General features: G+C 40.5%; 1 protein-coding gene across 2 annotated transcripts in view; it reads left to right on the forward strand.

Annotated features, from left to right (window-relative positions):
- Nucleotides 1-17,090, forward strand: part of LOC121550489 (inactive dipeptidyl peptidase 10) — a 382,617-nt gene that overhangs the window by 170,201 nt on the left and 195,326 nt on the right. The window lies entirely within an intron of this gene.

Here is a 17,090-nt window from a genome sequence, read left to right on the forward strand (position 1 = left end):
TGGGACACGTCTACCGCATAAGAGTGCTCCAAAGCGTGCAGCAGCTTACATATTTTAGCTCGTCCCATGTGTCTCAGTTGCTAGGGCATGGCCCTTGCAACGATAGGTTCGTGGGTTCGATTCCCACGGGGGACTGGTAGGAAAAAAATATAAATAAATGGTATGCACTCACTACAGTAAGTTGCTCTGAATAAGAGCTTCTGCTAAATCACAAAATTATGTATTTTGGGCACGTAAACCATAATTATCCGAGAGGCAGGGCTGACAATGATTCTTGTCGGTATGTTCATGCAGTACAGATAGCTCTCTTTTTTTCGGCATCTGCAATGTTTCTAGTTAAACATTTCAACCGGTGACATCAGTGTCTGGATAAATTGTTTGAGCGTTGCAACTTGACAACTAGCCGCTGGTCGGTGAGTCTAGCTACATCAACTCTAATTATTGATCTTGCTTCCTTAAATGTTTAAATAGCTCCCATGTGCAGTGTGGCACCAGGCAAAAGGATCTCCCAGACCATTGCTATCCATCTGCTGTGATATGGGTGGTCTCATACTGTATATTTTATGGTCTGTGGCCACCAGAATGTCCATTGTAAATGCCACTTTTTGGTGTCCCTTGTGGGGTCTTAAGGGGTTATTAAGCACCATGGACAGCACCCACAAATAAGGTACCACTTCAAATCTAAGTCTCCAAGCAATGCTCATCTTGTGCTTATGATGTAGCTTTTATGTTCTTGTGATGAAGGACACAGTGCAGTCTGAACAGAAACTCAACCACACTGTAATACATACCAACATCCTTTATTGTATCTCTGAAATGCTGTTTTGCTCTAACCCTGAAAACCTCTGCGTTGATTGAAAGATGTTGTGTAAGGGGTACCATTACATTTCCAGAGTTCGAATAGTATTTGATATGAGATTAGATTTTGATTGGGCCTGCCTGGAGTGACAGATGGGAATGCATGGTTTGCACTTTTGTGATTATTTAATTGGTTCCATTGCACCATGCATGCTCGATCAAGAACCCACTACTTAAACCCAGGTCTGAGTAATTCATTCATGACAAACATGCAGTTGGCTATATGTCACAGGATTGTAGTGACACACAATGCCACATAGACTATTTAAGTCAGAGATTTCATGAGGCACTCACTGACTGTGCCTGACTCGCTGACAGCCCTAGCAGATCAACAATCCACAACATTTAATTAGTGCATTGAGAGATATACAAATAGGGAAGATGCAAATAACTTTTTCAATGGCTTCCACAGAGGTGTTTTCATCAAGAAAGTACCTTTGTTTCCAGATGTTGTTGTCAACTTTCTCTTTTCCCTTTTTGTTGTAATCATAACTGTTGCATGGGGATGGGGATGGATAATCTTTTAATGAAGTGAAAACAATACTTCTATATAAGCCACAACAATCATATACATTTGTTTTGGCTCTGTACAACAGCATTTTGGATTTGAAATGATACAATGACTGAGGTTAAAGTGCAGACTGTCAGCTATAATTTACAGCACTTTTTGTACATAGTCCCCGCATTTTAAGAGACCAAAAGTATTAGGACAAATTCACTTGTGTTTTAAAGTAGTCAAAAGTTTAGTATTTGGTCCCATATTCCTAGCACGCAATGATTACATCAATCTTGTGACTCTACAAACTTGTTGGATGCATTTTCTGTTTGTTTTGGTTTTGTTTCAGATTATTTTGTGCCCAATAGAAATGAATGGTAAATTATGTATTGTGTCATTTTAGAGTCACTTTTATTGTAAATAAGAATATAATATGTTTCTAAACACTTCTACATTAATGTGGATGCTACCATGATTACGGATAATCATGAATGAATCGTGAATAATGATGAGTGAGAAAGTTACAGAGGCACACATATCATACCCCCAACACATTCTAACCTCTCAACCTTTTCAATAATAGGGGAGGATAGCATTTTGGGGGGTTATGATATTTGTGCTTGTTCTCGCAAGAATGTTTCAGATGGACTATATATTTAGATTCCCCGCATTAAGTACAAGTTTTAAACCAACCAGGGATTTCTGTAAGGTAACAAGGTCAGATTGCAGCTCTAACATAGCCTGGTCAACAGTTGGGGCAATAGCGTACATAACAGTGTCATCTGCATACAGATGAATATTACACGTTTTAACAGATAGACCAATATTATTTATATAAATAATTATAAGAGCTGGCATCAGACAATAAGGTATTTTAGCCAGGTCTGATACAAACCCATACTTTTTTCCTTGCCATGTGTAGAGCCCTTATGAAACAAAAACAATACAACTCCACAGCCAAGGTGTCACTGAAAGGATACTGAGATAATAAGCATCTTTATGACTCATAGCTTTGTCAGTGTTCGCTCCCTGTTACCATAGACACGCAGGTTGACCGTGAGGCTGATCCTGGTCTGAACTTTCGTCTCACGGGCCTCTCATTGCAGTAAGTGGGTGTGTTGTGTTACAATCAGGGGACTAGAGAGGAGAGGACAGGAGAGCGGAGTAGAGGAGGACAGAGGAAAGGAGAGGGGGGAGGAGAAGAGAAGAAGGTGAAGTGTGGAGGAGCGGAGAGGGATGCTGCCAAATGGTTTTCAAAATAGCCATGAGACTAGACTGCCAACGGACCTGAGGAGATGCTACATTCCAAACAACATAATGTAGTTTACCTGTAGTTACCACAGCCTCCAAAGAAATCCACAATGATTGTTTGTGAAAGCAGGCCTCAGTTGTTCCTTATCCAATTATCAGAAAATCTAAGTACTAACTAAACAAGCCAATGACAAAGAAATCATGGTATAGTATGTTAACGCTCGGATCTTTATCATGTGGTAACATGGATGAGCCCTATTTATAGATTAATCTTAACCATGCTTCCGGATTTAGATTAGGCAAATATAACACACTTTTGACATATGTTCATATGTTATTTTCCTGAAGGGAATAAGAGGGAATATGAGGGAGTCTGTGGAGAGTTCAGTCTAATCTCTAATCAGAGTCGGAGAGCAGGCCGAACATTTAAGCCCTGTCTGTGTGTTTGTTTCGGTGTCAGTGTGTCGGTCTGTGCGTGTGTGTGTGTGTGGTGCATAAACACCACATCTCTGTTACCCTAATCCACTCAAAGGCTGTTTTTCAGGATTAACCACATCACAGGATCACTGGTTTCAGATAGAGGAAGATGGGGTTGTGTTGTGTGTCTATTGTCCTATGTCCTCTCAGATATCCATAGATGCATAGGGTGCATGGGTGGGTTTGGAATTTGGCCTTTATTTCTTAGGTAGTATTCAATGGGTCAATATACACTGCTCAAAAAAATAAAGGGAACACTTAAACACAATGTAACTCCAAGTCAATCACACTTCTGTGAAATCAAACTGTCCACTTAGGAAGCAACACTGATTGACCATACTTTTCACATGTTGTTGTGCAAATATAATAGACAACATGTGGAAATTATAGGCAATTAGCAAGACACCCCCAATAAAGGACTGGTTTTGCAGGTGGTGACCACAGACCACTTCTCAGTTCCTATGCTTCCTGGCTGATGTTTTGGTCACTTTTGAATGCTGGCGGTGCTTTCACTCTAGTGGTAGCATGAGACGGAGTCTACAACCCACACAAGTAGCTCAGGTAGTGCAGCTCATTCAGGATGGCACATCAATGCAAGCTGTGGCAAGAAGGTTTGCTGTGTCTGTCAGCGTAGTGTCCAGAGCATGGAGGCGCTACCAGGAGACAGGCCAGTACATCAGGAGACGTGGAGGAGGCCGTAGGAGGGCAACAACCCAGCAGCAGGACTGCTACCTCCGCCTTTGTGCGAGGAGCAGGAGGAGCACTGCCAGAGCCCTGCAAAATGACCTCCAGCAGGCCACAAATGCCCTCAGACCCCTTGTGAGACCATATGCTGGTGCGGTTGGCCCTAGGTTCCTCCTAATGCAAGACAATGCTAGACCTCATGTGGCTGGAGTGTGTCAGCAGTTCCTGCAAGAGGAAGGCATTGATGCTATGGACGGCCCGTTCCCCAGACCTGAATCCAATTGAGCACATCTGGGACATCATGTCTCGCTCCATCCACCAACGTCACGTTGCACCACAGAGTGTCCAGGAGTTGGCGGATGCTTTAGTCCAGGTCTGGGAGGAGATCCCTCAGGAGACCATCCGCCACCTCATCAGGAGCATGCCCAGGCGTTGTAGGGAGGTCATACAGGCACGTGGAGGCCACACACACTACTGATCCTCATTTTGACTTGTTTTAAGGACATTACATCAAAGTTGGATCAGCCTGTAGTGTGGTTTTCCACTTTAATTATTTTGAGGGTGACTCCAAATCCAGACCTCCATGGGTTGATAAATTTGATTTCCATTGATAATTTTTGTGTGATTTTGTTGTCAGCACATTCAACTATGTAAAGAAAAAAGGATTTAATAAGATTATTTCATTCATTCAGATCTAGGATGTGTTATTTTAGTGTTCCCTTTATTTTTTTGAGCAGTGTATGTGGTTGTTTAGATGGGTGTTGGTGTCGACACATGGTTGTCTACTAATAATTTAATTACTTTTTGTGTTCAGATGGGTTTCTGTTGGTGTGCCTAGTTAAACCTATTCTAAAACATGTTGATTTGTCCATACGGGTCAGGTCTATGTCCTTTTCGGCCATGATTTCTGTGTCCTCTCGACATGTGTGCTAATGCCTAAAGATGTGCCTAATATTAGTTTAGTATGGGGGGTGATGTGTGTGTGCACTTACATGTGTGCTTGCAGTGTGAAGGGGTGTGTGTGTGTGTGTGTGTGTGTGTGTGTGTGTGTGTGTGTGTGTTCCAGAAAGAGAGAGAGGTCTTCAGTGGCCTCCCATTTGTGAATCAGTGATTTACATTAAAAAGATGGGCAATGAAAAATCTTTATCTTTCTCCCCCAACAATCTACATAAATCTCAATGACAAATTTGACCTTTTAGATAGATATGTATGCCTCTAACTTATAAGGTCATACTTTACAAACTTAAGGTTATTCATTGGAACAATACATTATTTTTGTAATTTGTTGCCTACTTACCGAGCTACAGTGAATTTAAAATAATTGCTTAGAGAGAGGTTAAAAATAAGAGCCAAACTCCTGGAGCAGCAGAGGGCTGAGGAACAGAAAGAGGAAATCAGTTGCATGAGCAGCCCTCTCAATCCAACTCCCACTGGCTTTGTCCTTCATTTTGCTCCTCCGTTCTCCCTTAATTCGCCCCTCGCCGGTAATTTTATAGCTCAGTGGCTGCTGGATGCCCCAATGTCACCTATGTCTCCAAAAAAACGTAGAGTGATGAGAGACTCTTAAAGTGCAGAGCCTGTGAGTTTGACTGTGTGTGTGACGACAATCTCCACTCAGACACATTCAGCTGTGTGTCAATGAGCTTACCCTGTGGATGGCTCCCCCATTACGATTTTTTGTTCAATTTGATTTCTCTAGAATAGATAAAAGACAGGGGGGTTTTTTATCAGAGGGAAATAGCAAAATTCTTATCCACAGCTTTGAGCATAATTTGACTAGGAATGTAGTCAGCTGTGTCTAATTGGCTTCGGTTAAATTTGATTGCAGGAGAGAAATGGGCTTTAGCACATACCGTGTAATTTCAACCAAATCACATTTTAATGTGCGGTTGAGGAAAATTCATTCAGATAGTAAAAGCTGATTAATATAATTACTCTATTGTCCTGCATACGCTTCTGCGGAGGTGGTCTGGGCTAATATTCATACATTATATGGTCTAATACAGATGAATGCATCCTGTGAATGGCTATGTCCCAATTTGACTCGATGTTGCTAGAAAATATTTGCTGTTCTATGCACGTCATTGACTCCGTCTGTCTTTTTACTAACACCAATATCGATATCGAAATACACAAAAACAAAACAAGGAGGAATTGTTTTGGAATGAAATCAATGGGGCTCCTATCTATTTTATATCTTGTTTTCTTTATAAGCAATAAACATCACTTGGCATAGGAGATAAGAGAGTGAAGGAGTAGACATTCATAACAGGTAATGTGAACTCCATTGAGTGCAAATGTGTCATAGATTTTCATCTGGACAAGACACTTGACTTCAGCGCTAGACAATTACTATCACATGAAGCATCAAACATCGGTCATTAGAGCTCTGATAAGCAAACAAGGAACCAAATAAGGCACCTATTCATTTGTGAATAGCACAGCTGCAACTCTCCGTATCTACTGTGCTCAGCCACTCACATGAAAGAAAAACAGACTCGTAGATTGAGCTGTCTCACAATCAATGTTGAGAAATGAGTTTCATCAGGGCCCAGTCATGTTTCCCTGTGTGTGTCGTGGGCATGCTGGGTAGTGTAGTTTATACATTAGAGCCCCACTGTGGAGTATAGACAAGAATTCCAATAGTGTTTGCCGGTCACTGGGTGAAGGGCCTGTGGAGGCGATCAATGTCCATTTTCGGAGTAGCTTCAACTTTAACCTCCGCCAAAAACGCACCGCCCCCAACTTGCACTTCGTACAAAGCTGCTGTGGATTGAATGTCTTGGTCGATTATTGGAATGTGTTGTCTGTTCTTTGGTCCAAAAAAGTGTTATGTTTATCCACTTCTCTTTGAGGTTTTAACTGTTGAAGCATTTGTAAGGCATAGACTTGCATTGAGCATGGTTCTGTGTTCTTGAGGCCAGTCATGTATGGACACCCAAGGTGTATATTACAGTAAATACGTGACAGGGTAATGTTCGGTTGTATCTTTTGTGGTGGTTTGCGTAGTGTTGTGATCATTGGCGAATGTTCAGTTCTCAGAGTACTGGTGGGTCTTGGCTACAGATGGATTGGATGCATGTCATTACAGAAATAACTGTACACCTTCGCAGCTTAAGGTGTTGTACGATCTACTTTGAATTTAAAACACTCTACTAAGAAATAATTCAGACCCCTTGACTTTTTCCACATTTTGTTACGTTACCGCCTTATTCTAAAATGAATTAAATAAATAAAAATCCTCAGCAATCTACACACAATACCCCATCATGACAAAGTGAAAAGTTTTTTTTTTTTTTTTGCATATTTATTAAAAATCAAAAACAGAAATACCTTATTAACATAAGTATTCAGACCGTTTGCCATGAGGCTCCAAATTGAGCTCAGGTGTATCCTGTTTCCATTGATCATCCTTGAGATGGTTCTACAATTTGATTGGAGTCCACCTGTGGTAAATTAAATTGATTGAACATGATTTGGAGAGGCACACACCTCTCTATATAAGGTCCCACAGTTGACAGTGCATGTCAGAGCAAAAACCAAGCCATGAAGTCGAAGGAATTGTTCTTAGAGCTCCGAGACAGAATTGCGTCGAGGTAAAGATCTGGGGAAGGGTACCAAAACATTTCTTCAGCATATAAAGGTCCCCAAGAACACAGTGGCCTCCATCATTCTTTTTTTTCCAATAAAAAAAGAAGACAGAGATACAAACATTGACATTCATTGTACTGTTGAATGGGATGGCAAATTTAGAGGACAAAACTTAACTCACACATACAAAAATACAAAAATCCTATTAGGTGGTACATATTATAACAAGACAGCATATAGTCATTACAAGCAGTGTCATTAAACCAAAAATAAATAATGAGTGGAGGACAGCACAGAGTAGCAGCAGATCTTCAACCCAGTTATGAATGGGGAATAGACCATTTATCCAGTATCAGCTGCCATATTTTGTAAAACCTTAGACTTCTATTGGAGGTATTATATTAAATATTTTCCATATGCATTACATTCCCTAAATCCCGTAATCACATTTCAAAGGTAGGTACAGTCTCCAATTTCCAAAATTGCAACATGAGCCTTTTGGCTAATAGAGTACAAAGGGAGACAGCCTTCCCTTCCTGGTTATTCCCATCAACTGTACCAAACAGAGCGATCAATGGTTCTGGAGCTATAACTCTATCAAAGGCTTTAGAGAAGTAATAAAAAACGAGAGCCCAGTAAACATGTAACTTAGGACATGTCAACAATAAGTGGGTCAAAGTCCCCTCATCCTGCTTGCACCTCTCACACAGTGGTGAGGTATCTGGGAATATTTTATGCAGTTTCACTTTTGAGTAATGTAACCTGTGTATCACCTTAAACTGAACAAGGTTGTGTCTGGCATTCACTGAACTGTGGTTTATATTCCTGAGAGCTTCTACCCAGTCCTCATCTGAGATTTCTGAACCAAGTTCCTGCTCCCAAGCCCATTTAATAGTGTCTGTGGATACCTCTATTTGGGCCTGAAGCACATCATAAAGTCTAGAGACCGACCCTTTCGAATGGGGTTTGACAAGGATAAGGCTATCTAATGTAGGATTCTTTGGCTTAATGCCATACTGTGGGACATGTGTCCTTAAGAAATTCCTGTTTTGGAGGTATCTGAAAAATGTGTTGCTGGCATGTAAAACTTATCCTGTCATTGTTGAAGCAAAGCTAAATGACCATCAATGTATAAGTTACCGATTGTTGTGAGCCCCTTCTCCACTGTGAAAACACCATATAATCCAATGCAGGGTGGAAAGCATGATTCAGGCAAATTGGGTTGTCAATATATACAGTGGGTATGTTAAGAAAATACCTAATCTGTTTCCAGATCCTATGAGTGTGACAAATGACTGGGTTAGAGTCATAAGTGGCTTTTTTCACATATGCTGGGCTATTAACAAGTGCAGGGAGTGAGGAACGTTGACAGCTTTGTGGTATGAAAACTGGGTAGACATTGTAAGAGGTAAAGAAACCTGGGTAGGACAACCATTTTAATAGCGTTTATACGACCAACCAAGGAAATAGGCAGGGTTTTCCAAAAATCTATATTTGTGACTCGTTTCAGGAAACTAGGCATATGTCGCGGGTCACTACTTCACAGGAGAGCCATTTGAACGTAAACTTTTTATTTTGATCAAACTGCCTTTTTTTGTTGTAGCAGAAATGCCTTCTGGAACATGTGAACTTTCAAGTGCCTTAATAACAAACTTTTATGCCATCTGTAAATACAAATAAATTGTTAAATTACGAGCCTAGTTGGTTTAGCCACAGAAAAAGACAGCAACCTTCCCGCTAGCCATGATTGGCTGAGATAATGAGTGGGTTGGACATGCCGAGAGATGAATTTGGATTGGTCTGCCATATAGCACGCTTTAGTCTATTTGAGCTGGTCATTATGTGTAGGTAATCCTGTCTAATGTGGGTTAAAAAAATATATATCGCTTAGTAGAACTGCATAAGTGTTGCTCTCCACTTTCTGGAGAACCGAGTTTTGAAACAGTGGAATTAGAGTATTATAGCTAAGGAGATGGAGAAAACACCTGTCTCCGGATTACATCTTCAAACTAAGGGCAACCATGGCATCCGTGACAGGGAGAAGCGTCCAACCATGATGTATATGGGTAAGATAGTCTAGCTAGCTACATTTTCAGATATTACACGTTTCTAATTTTGACAGAAAGTCGTTTTCATTTCAAGTTAACCTCTACGGGATCACTGTCCCGTATAAGGCATGGCTGAGCTAATGTGCGCTAATGTGATTAGCATGACTGTTGTAAGTAACAGCAAACTTTCCAGGACATAGACATGTCTTATATGGGCAGAACGCTTAAATTCTTGTTAATCTAACTGCACTGTCCAATTTACAGTAGCTATTACAGTGGAAAGATACCATGCTATTGTTTGAGGAGAGTGCACAACAACAAAAAACGTATCACGAAAACTGGTTTGATACATTCACCTCTGAAGGTAAATAATGTACTTATATTCAGTAATCTTGCTCTGATTTGTTATCCTGAGGGTCCCAGAGATAAAATGTAGCATAGTTTTGTTTGATAAAATCCATTTTTATATTCAAATGTAGGAACTGGGCTCTACAGTTTGAACCCTTGCTGTCTCTGGCTCCACACCCACCCCGCCCGGCCATCTAGATGTGTGAAAGTTATTGTATAAGCTAATGATCCATCATGTATGACATTCCTGGGAGTGTGTAAACTTACATTTTGTATTACCATATCATTTTTGTATGTTCTCTATAGTTATGTACTTGAAAATGTATCAATTGACCAATTCGGCACATTTGGGCAGACTTGATAAAAAATAGTCCAGTATTGCACAATGCTTCACTGGATCCATCTGAAACTTTGCGCACACACTGCTGCCATCTAGTGGCCAAAATATAAATTGCGCCTCAACTGCAATATTATATTGTGGCCTTTCTCTTGCATTTCAAAGATGATGGAACAAAAAAATAAATAGAAAACACATGTTTTTTTGTTTGTATTATCTTTTACCAGATCTAATGTTTTATATTCTCCTACATTAGTTTCACATTTCCACAAAATTCAAAGTGTTTCCTTTCAAATGGTATCAAGAATATGCTTATCCTTGCTTCAGTTCCTGAGCTACAGGCAGTTAGATTTGGGTATGTCATTTTAGGCGAAAATTGAAAAAAAGGGTCCGATCCTTAAGAGGTTAAAGTGTACTGTTAGCTAGCTAGCTAGCTAATGTTAGCTGGCTGGCTCGCTGGCTAAGGTTATGTGTATCATCTTATTATTCGTATCTCAGAGCCATTTGCTTTGCTAGTTAAAGCCTGATGTTAGCTAGCTAACATTGAACCTGGTTGATTAGCTACCTGCAGGTTCATGCAGGGAGTAATGTCATGAGTTGGGATTATGGTTCATTGTTTAACTAGCTAGCTAGCTACATGTCTTAACAAAAGACTCCACTATGCAAGTAATCATTTCAATAGAATGTTCATTTTGTCAATGTGACAACTGTTGATAGACGTAGCTGGTAAATTTGCTCTGGCTATCTACTCTGATTTCAGAGCACTCTCTTCTGAGTGTGCCAGAGTGCAGAATAACTGACAAATTTACGAATGCTCAACACCCGTTGAATATGGCCGGTGTAAGTAAACTTTGGCAAAAAAGCGTAATACATTTTTTGCCAGCAGCACCAACGCTCTGGATAACATAAAAACAGCCTAACCAGCTCTGCTAGGGTGAATAAAATAGTCAGCATGAGCTGTTCTCTCCTTTGTGTCTGGAAGTAGCTAGCAAGCTAGCCAACGATAGCTTAGGTGCTTGACTGCTGTTGTTAGGACAGAACGCTTGGAACAACCCTACTCCTCGGCCAGAGCATCCAGTGTGCGCTCTGAACGCTCCGAGAGCGAAACGCTCTGAATTTACGAACGGACAATCTGACAACACTCTGAGTTTACGGGCGGGGCTATAGCTTAAGAGGGTGTGAACGATGCTGAATAGGTGTAGACAAAGAGGAGCTCTCCAATGGGTGTACCAAAACATTCAAAGGCCATTTTCTCAAAAGTGAGGTTACAAGTTTATCAACTTTCAATGCAGAATTACTTTCCCATTGTTCCTCAACTGTAGTGTATGATATACCATTTTCTAGCTCTGAGTCTCTATGTTTATCCAATGTAAAAAACACAATTTCAAATTTTGCTACATAAGACCGAATCGAGCCGGTCGGTCACATTTTGTTTAAGCTGATCTTTTTTCATGTCCCAATTCGTTTTCAATAGCTGATCAAGTTTTCTTGTCACTAAGGCTTGTGAACTTGTCCATCACTGTTCTAAATGAGGTAGATTGCAGAAATTGCATATCCACAGGCCGTGATATCAGCATCAATTCGCTTTTTTTGCCAATTTATCTTGTAGCCAGAGAAGGAGCCAAATGTATTCATCAAGTTAAGTAAGGGGGGAATATAAGTTTTAGGCTTGGATAAAAACAAAAGAACATGTCTGCATAGAGGGAGATTTTGTGCTGCGTGTCTTTTATCTTAACGGGAGCTATATCGGCACATACACAAATGAGATTAGCGAGGGGTTCCATGGCTATAGCAAAGAGAGCAGGTGAAATAGGGCACCCCTGTCGACAGCCTTTGAACAGGCAGGATGACTGCGACATCTCCTGATTGGTTACCATGGATGCCATTGGGTGTGCGTAAATAATTATTATCCAATTAATACATTCCTTTCCAAACGCTCCAGAACCAACATCATATACTTCCACTCAATCTGATCAAATGCCTTCTCTGCATCGAGCAATTACCACTGCCAGAACTTTATGATCATTATAGATTACGTTGAAAAGGTATCTCAAATTGTAGTATATATGTCGGCCTAGGATAAAACCTGTCTGGTCAGGGTGTATGATGTCAGAAACATAATTTTTCAATCGGTTTGCCAATATCTTTGTCAACACCTTATTTTCTATGGGGAGCAACGACACAGGGCATTAAGACAACATCTCCATGGAACCACTATCTTTTTTCAAGATCAGTGCTATAGTAGCCTCATACAGTGTTTGCCGGAGTTTGGCATTTTCTTTGGAATGTTTAAACATTCGCAACAGATGTGGAGCTAGACTGGCGCATTACTTCTTATAGAATTCTATTACATATCCATCGGGCCCAGGGGCCTTGCTGTTTGGAATGGTGCTATCGCTGTGTTAATCTCCTCTAAAGTTATCCCAGCATCGAGTACAGCAGCTGCCCCCTGTCTAGTTTAGGAAGTTCACATTCAGTGAGAAAGCATTCCATAGTTTGTGGAGCAGTAGCCTCGCATTTCGATTGATATAGCTATGAGTAAAACTGCGCAAAGTATTTATTAATACCCTGCAGATCTGTTACTATTTTACCATTCTTGTGTTTTATTTTTTGAATAGCTCTAGATGCCTTTACATGCCTTAGCTGTCTTGCTAATCCTTTATGTGGTTTGTCACCCAGTTCAAAATAACTTTGTTGCGTTCTAGCAAATAAAGAGCCCACCCATTTCGAAAGGATGCTATTGTATTCATATTTCAACTTTGTGATCTTCTCAAGGACTGCATTCGAGGAATTTGTTAAAAAAATGTTCTGCTGTTCGCCTAACTCTCTTTCAATTTCTTTCAGCCTAGTATTGCTGCTTTTCTTCCTCTCCGATGTATATGAAATAATGTAACCTCTAATCACAGCCTTGAGAGTCAACATCCCCTGTGTCGTTAGCTCCAAGGAAAAAAAGCAATCTGCTCCTTCAAATACTGACAAAACGTATGCATCTAAGCGGCACGGTCGCCAACCTGCAGACATATTGTCCAGTTTCAGCACCATGGACAGCGGAGAGTGGTCTGTAATTAGAATCGGGTGAAAAGGTAACCGACGCAGCTGCTGAAATTAGTTTGGAGTCCAACAAAAAAAGAGTCCATTCTGGAATATGACTAATGAACTGACGAAAATAAAGAATAATCCCTATCTGTTGTGTGCGTCAGTCTCCACATATCGACAATGTTAAGGTTTGTCATCAATGTATTTAGAAAGACAATGACATTTGATTGTTGAAGTGACCTTGATAGCTGTTTATCTAAAAGAGGATCTAACGTAAAGTTAAAGTCGCCTCCAACAATAACACTTGTAGCCGAGATATTTGGTATGGCCTTAAATACCCTTTGAAAAAATTATGTATCATCGAAGTTTGGTCCATATAAATTGACCAAGGTTATTGGTATCGAATTCAGTGTACCAGCCACAATAATATACCGATTAGGATCTGAAATCAAGGATGAGTAAATAAAATGAATGTTTTTCCTTATCAGGATTGCTACCCCTCTCGCTTTTGCATCAAAATTAGACTGGTATATCTGACCGATCCAACTGACTCGTAGTTTAGCCTGAGACGAGCGTTTAATATTAGTTTCTTGAAGAAGCACTATGTCAGCGGCCAGTGATTTAAGATGAGAAAAAACCTTAGCTCTTTTCACGACATGACCTAAGACATTGCAGTTCCAACTGATTATCTTTAATCCACCAGGTCTACTCTGTACCCGGTCACTATGTGGCATTTCTTATTTTAGAGCAAATTGTTGCTGTCATACAAAACCCAAAAGAAAAACGTCCCACCGTGTGGGAACTTGTCATGCCACCTGTACTAAAAGTGAACATAAAACACAGACCCCATCCCCCCTCCTGTCCCATTACTGGGTGACTTCCCCAAACGAAGCAATACTTGACTAACACACAAACCGTAGGGTGCCTAAACATAAAGCCTAAACTAACTCGGCATCTATAGATGCTCCGCATATAAACAAATATTAAATAACACTTAACTCTCACGTTAGGGGGTGAGTGGGACTAAAACATGATAGGCTAAACAATGCTATATAAGCAATAACATTTCACCCATCATTATAAGTCCCAATTTCTGATCTTCTGATCAAAAAGACATCGGCAGGAAATTCAAACACATTCCTGGCCTGTATTTGGCCACTTAGCCGGTTGACACAGCAGTTATGATGAATGGCCGTGGTGCGCACCCTTGGCCGGCATCGTTGCCTGTGATCTGTGTACGTGGTGGATCAGGATGGGCGTTTTGAAGTGTTCACTCCCCAGCAATGACGGGATCAGCTCCAAAACAAATTCAGTGGGGTTCCCTTTCTCAGTGTCCTCCTGGATCCCAAATATTCGGATGTTCGGGCATCTTGAATGCGGTTCGAGCATTTCCAGTCAGGCTTTCAGGGTTTTGTTGTCATGTTTTAACGTTGTGCACTGTTTCTCAAGGTAGCCTGGCCTCATGATCAACTGTCGTCTGCTCGACCTCATGCACCCTGCCCTTTGTTGCCTTCACAGTTTCAGTCAAAGTCCCAATACACTTTGAGATATCAGCCAACCTTGTGTCCAACTTCTTGCTTAGTGAATTTATTGCGGCCAGTAGGTCACTTGGAGTAGGTTCTGTGTGGAGCTCTTGGGAGCTAGCATCTTCAGCTAACTCCTCGTGGGTCGGCGATGTTGACATGGGTTCGTTCTCTGTCTCATCCAAATTATCTTGTTTGTTGCCTTTTCCTTTTGTCATATTGCCAGACAATGTTTGAAGTTATAGGTGGTGAGAGATTAAGATAAATATGAATTTGTTTCAAAATTGAGCGGAGCTCTAACAAAACACGTCTATTCCATAGCACGCTCTCTAGCACCCCCCTTTTGTGATGAAACAAACATACAGTATGTGTGGTTGAATTTATTCCCCCACTGTGTGACTGTTGTTTTTTTGTCGTCTTGGCCTTATTGTATATCACGGTGGCGTAAGACAGCTAAGGCATGTACAGGCATCTAGAGCTATTCATAAAATATTTGCCAATCTTTGACCGTCTTAATGCTTACTGTAGGTAAACAATGCGATGTTTAGATAAACAACACTACTTGCCTTGACTCGGGTAAACGAAACAAAGAAATGGCAGAGTGGTTATTTCTTTCCTCAGTGGTTACACTGTCAATGTTGAAACAGCTTAGCATTGCAGTAATGGCCTCCGTTATTTGTCACATGATCACCAAGGTCATGTTGGAGGCGAGGGAGCGCTCTAAGGCGCTATTAATAATCTGACTGCTCTGACAGTATAGGCTTATTAAAAAGACACACAATAGTACTCAGAAACGGGCCTATTTGCATGGGTTCATAGAGATGCTATGAGTCACGTTCTAACTGCTGAGGGTCATCATTTTCAGGCTAATTATATTGAATATTTATCGCTTTCTGAATCCTCATTAAGTGATCATGTCCAGAGGCATCATGCCCATAGGGGGCACAGGGGCACGTGCCCCCTCAGATTTGTCCTGTTAATTGTTTTTGTATATAATAATAATTATAATTCATATTATTATTATTATTTTGTTGTTGTTGTTTCTCTGTAATACTACTAGCCACCAAGCAGTTTTATGAAGTTGGATTTAGCTAGCCCAGATATGTTCCCAATCTCCCAAACTCATAACTAGCTACCAAGAAGCCATTTCAGGCTATCAATCAAGTTAGAGTACTGTAGCTAGCTTGTCTAATTATCATAGCTGGCATGCCTGCAGGCAGGGATGATAGACTTTAGAAAAGCAAGCTATTACTAAATGTACTGAATAAGACTCACATTCCTTTCAATCCTATATCCAGATTTGAGCAGATTTTAGTGCCCCGTCAGATTTTGAGGGTGCATAACACCCAGATGGGTCCGCAACCTGGACCTACAGGCCATGGTGAAAACATTTGCACACAAAAATGCAAGGCGACGCCATAGCATACTGGAGCTACTACAGTATAGGCCTCTACGTAGAAAAAGAGAGGGAGGCCTAACAACACCTGTGCCAATATATCCTCCAAACACTGGCTTCTCGGGCATTATCACTTAAATTACAAATGGTATATTTGCACAGTAGAATTAAATTGGTATTGTTGAATTAGATTTTCATAATAGCAAGCTAGAACTGATGGTTTGGTTAGCTAAACTAGCAACTCTGTTTGTTTGGTTACCCCGGCAACTACTGTAGCTAATTTTCCCCCAACATCGGACACCCCCTAACTTCGGACACTCTCTAGCGGTTGGAGGACTAAATCACCTCGAGCTCAACATTTAAATGGACTGGAAAATAACGGTAGGTTTTGCGACTAAAGACAGCCTTCTAGCTAGCTGACCACCGATTTTCAGTGCAATTTGTGTAAGTTAAGTTAGGTTTTGAGAGTTTTCAAAAAAAGTATATATATATACACATTTTGTAGGACACGCTGCATATTGTAAAATTCGACTGCGCGACAGACCACACATCATTTAATATCCAACTTTCTACCTATCGGATGTTCTAATGTTGCTAGCTTAGTTGCTAAATGTTGATAGAACTGATAAGACAGCAAAAAGGAAAGAAATTGTAAGCGTTAGATAATACATATCACGAAAACAGCTGAATGTTGTCAAGCTTTACCGTATCAAAATTGGAGTCCTCTGACGGAGGTGTTTTGCACAATCTGCAAAAATGTATTTGGAACTTTGAACCATTAACTTTTTGACACCTATCACTGTTGGCTATGTTTCATCTTACAACAGCTACATAGAGGCAGTATTTAGTCAAATGTTACAATGTATGCATCAATATTAAACTAATTGGGACACTAATTTTCATTACAGATAACATCAAACCAAAAACGTGGGTACACTTTCAGTTATTGTGAAAACTTTCATCACCTTTCAATGCCTTAGCTTTGAAATGTAAATGTTGATACATATTCAGATTGAGTTATCTTTCTAAAATGTTTATAGTATGC

The sequence above is a fragment of the Coregonus clupeaformis genome, chromosome 4, assembly GCF_020615455.1.
Source record: "Coregonus clupeaformis isolate EN_2021a chromosome 4, ASM2061545v1, whole genome shotgun sequence".
NCBI classification, from domain to species: Eukaryota; Metazoa; Chordata; class Actinopteri; order Salmoniformes; family Salmonidae; genus Coregonus; species Coregonus clupeaformis.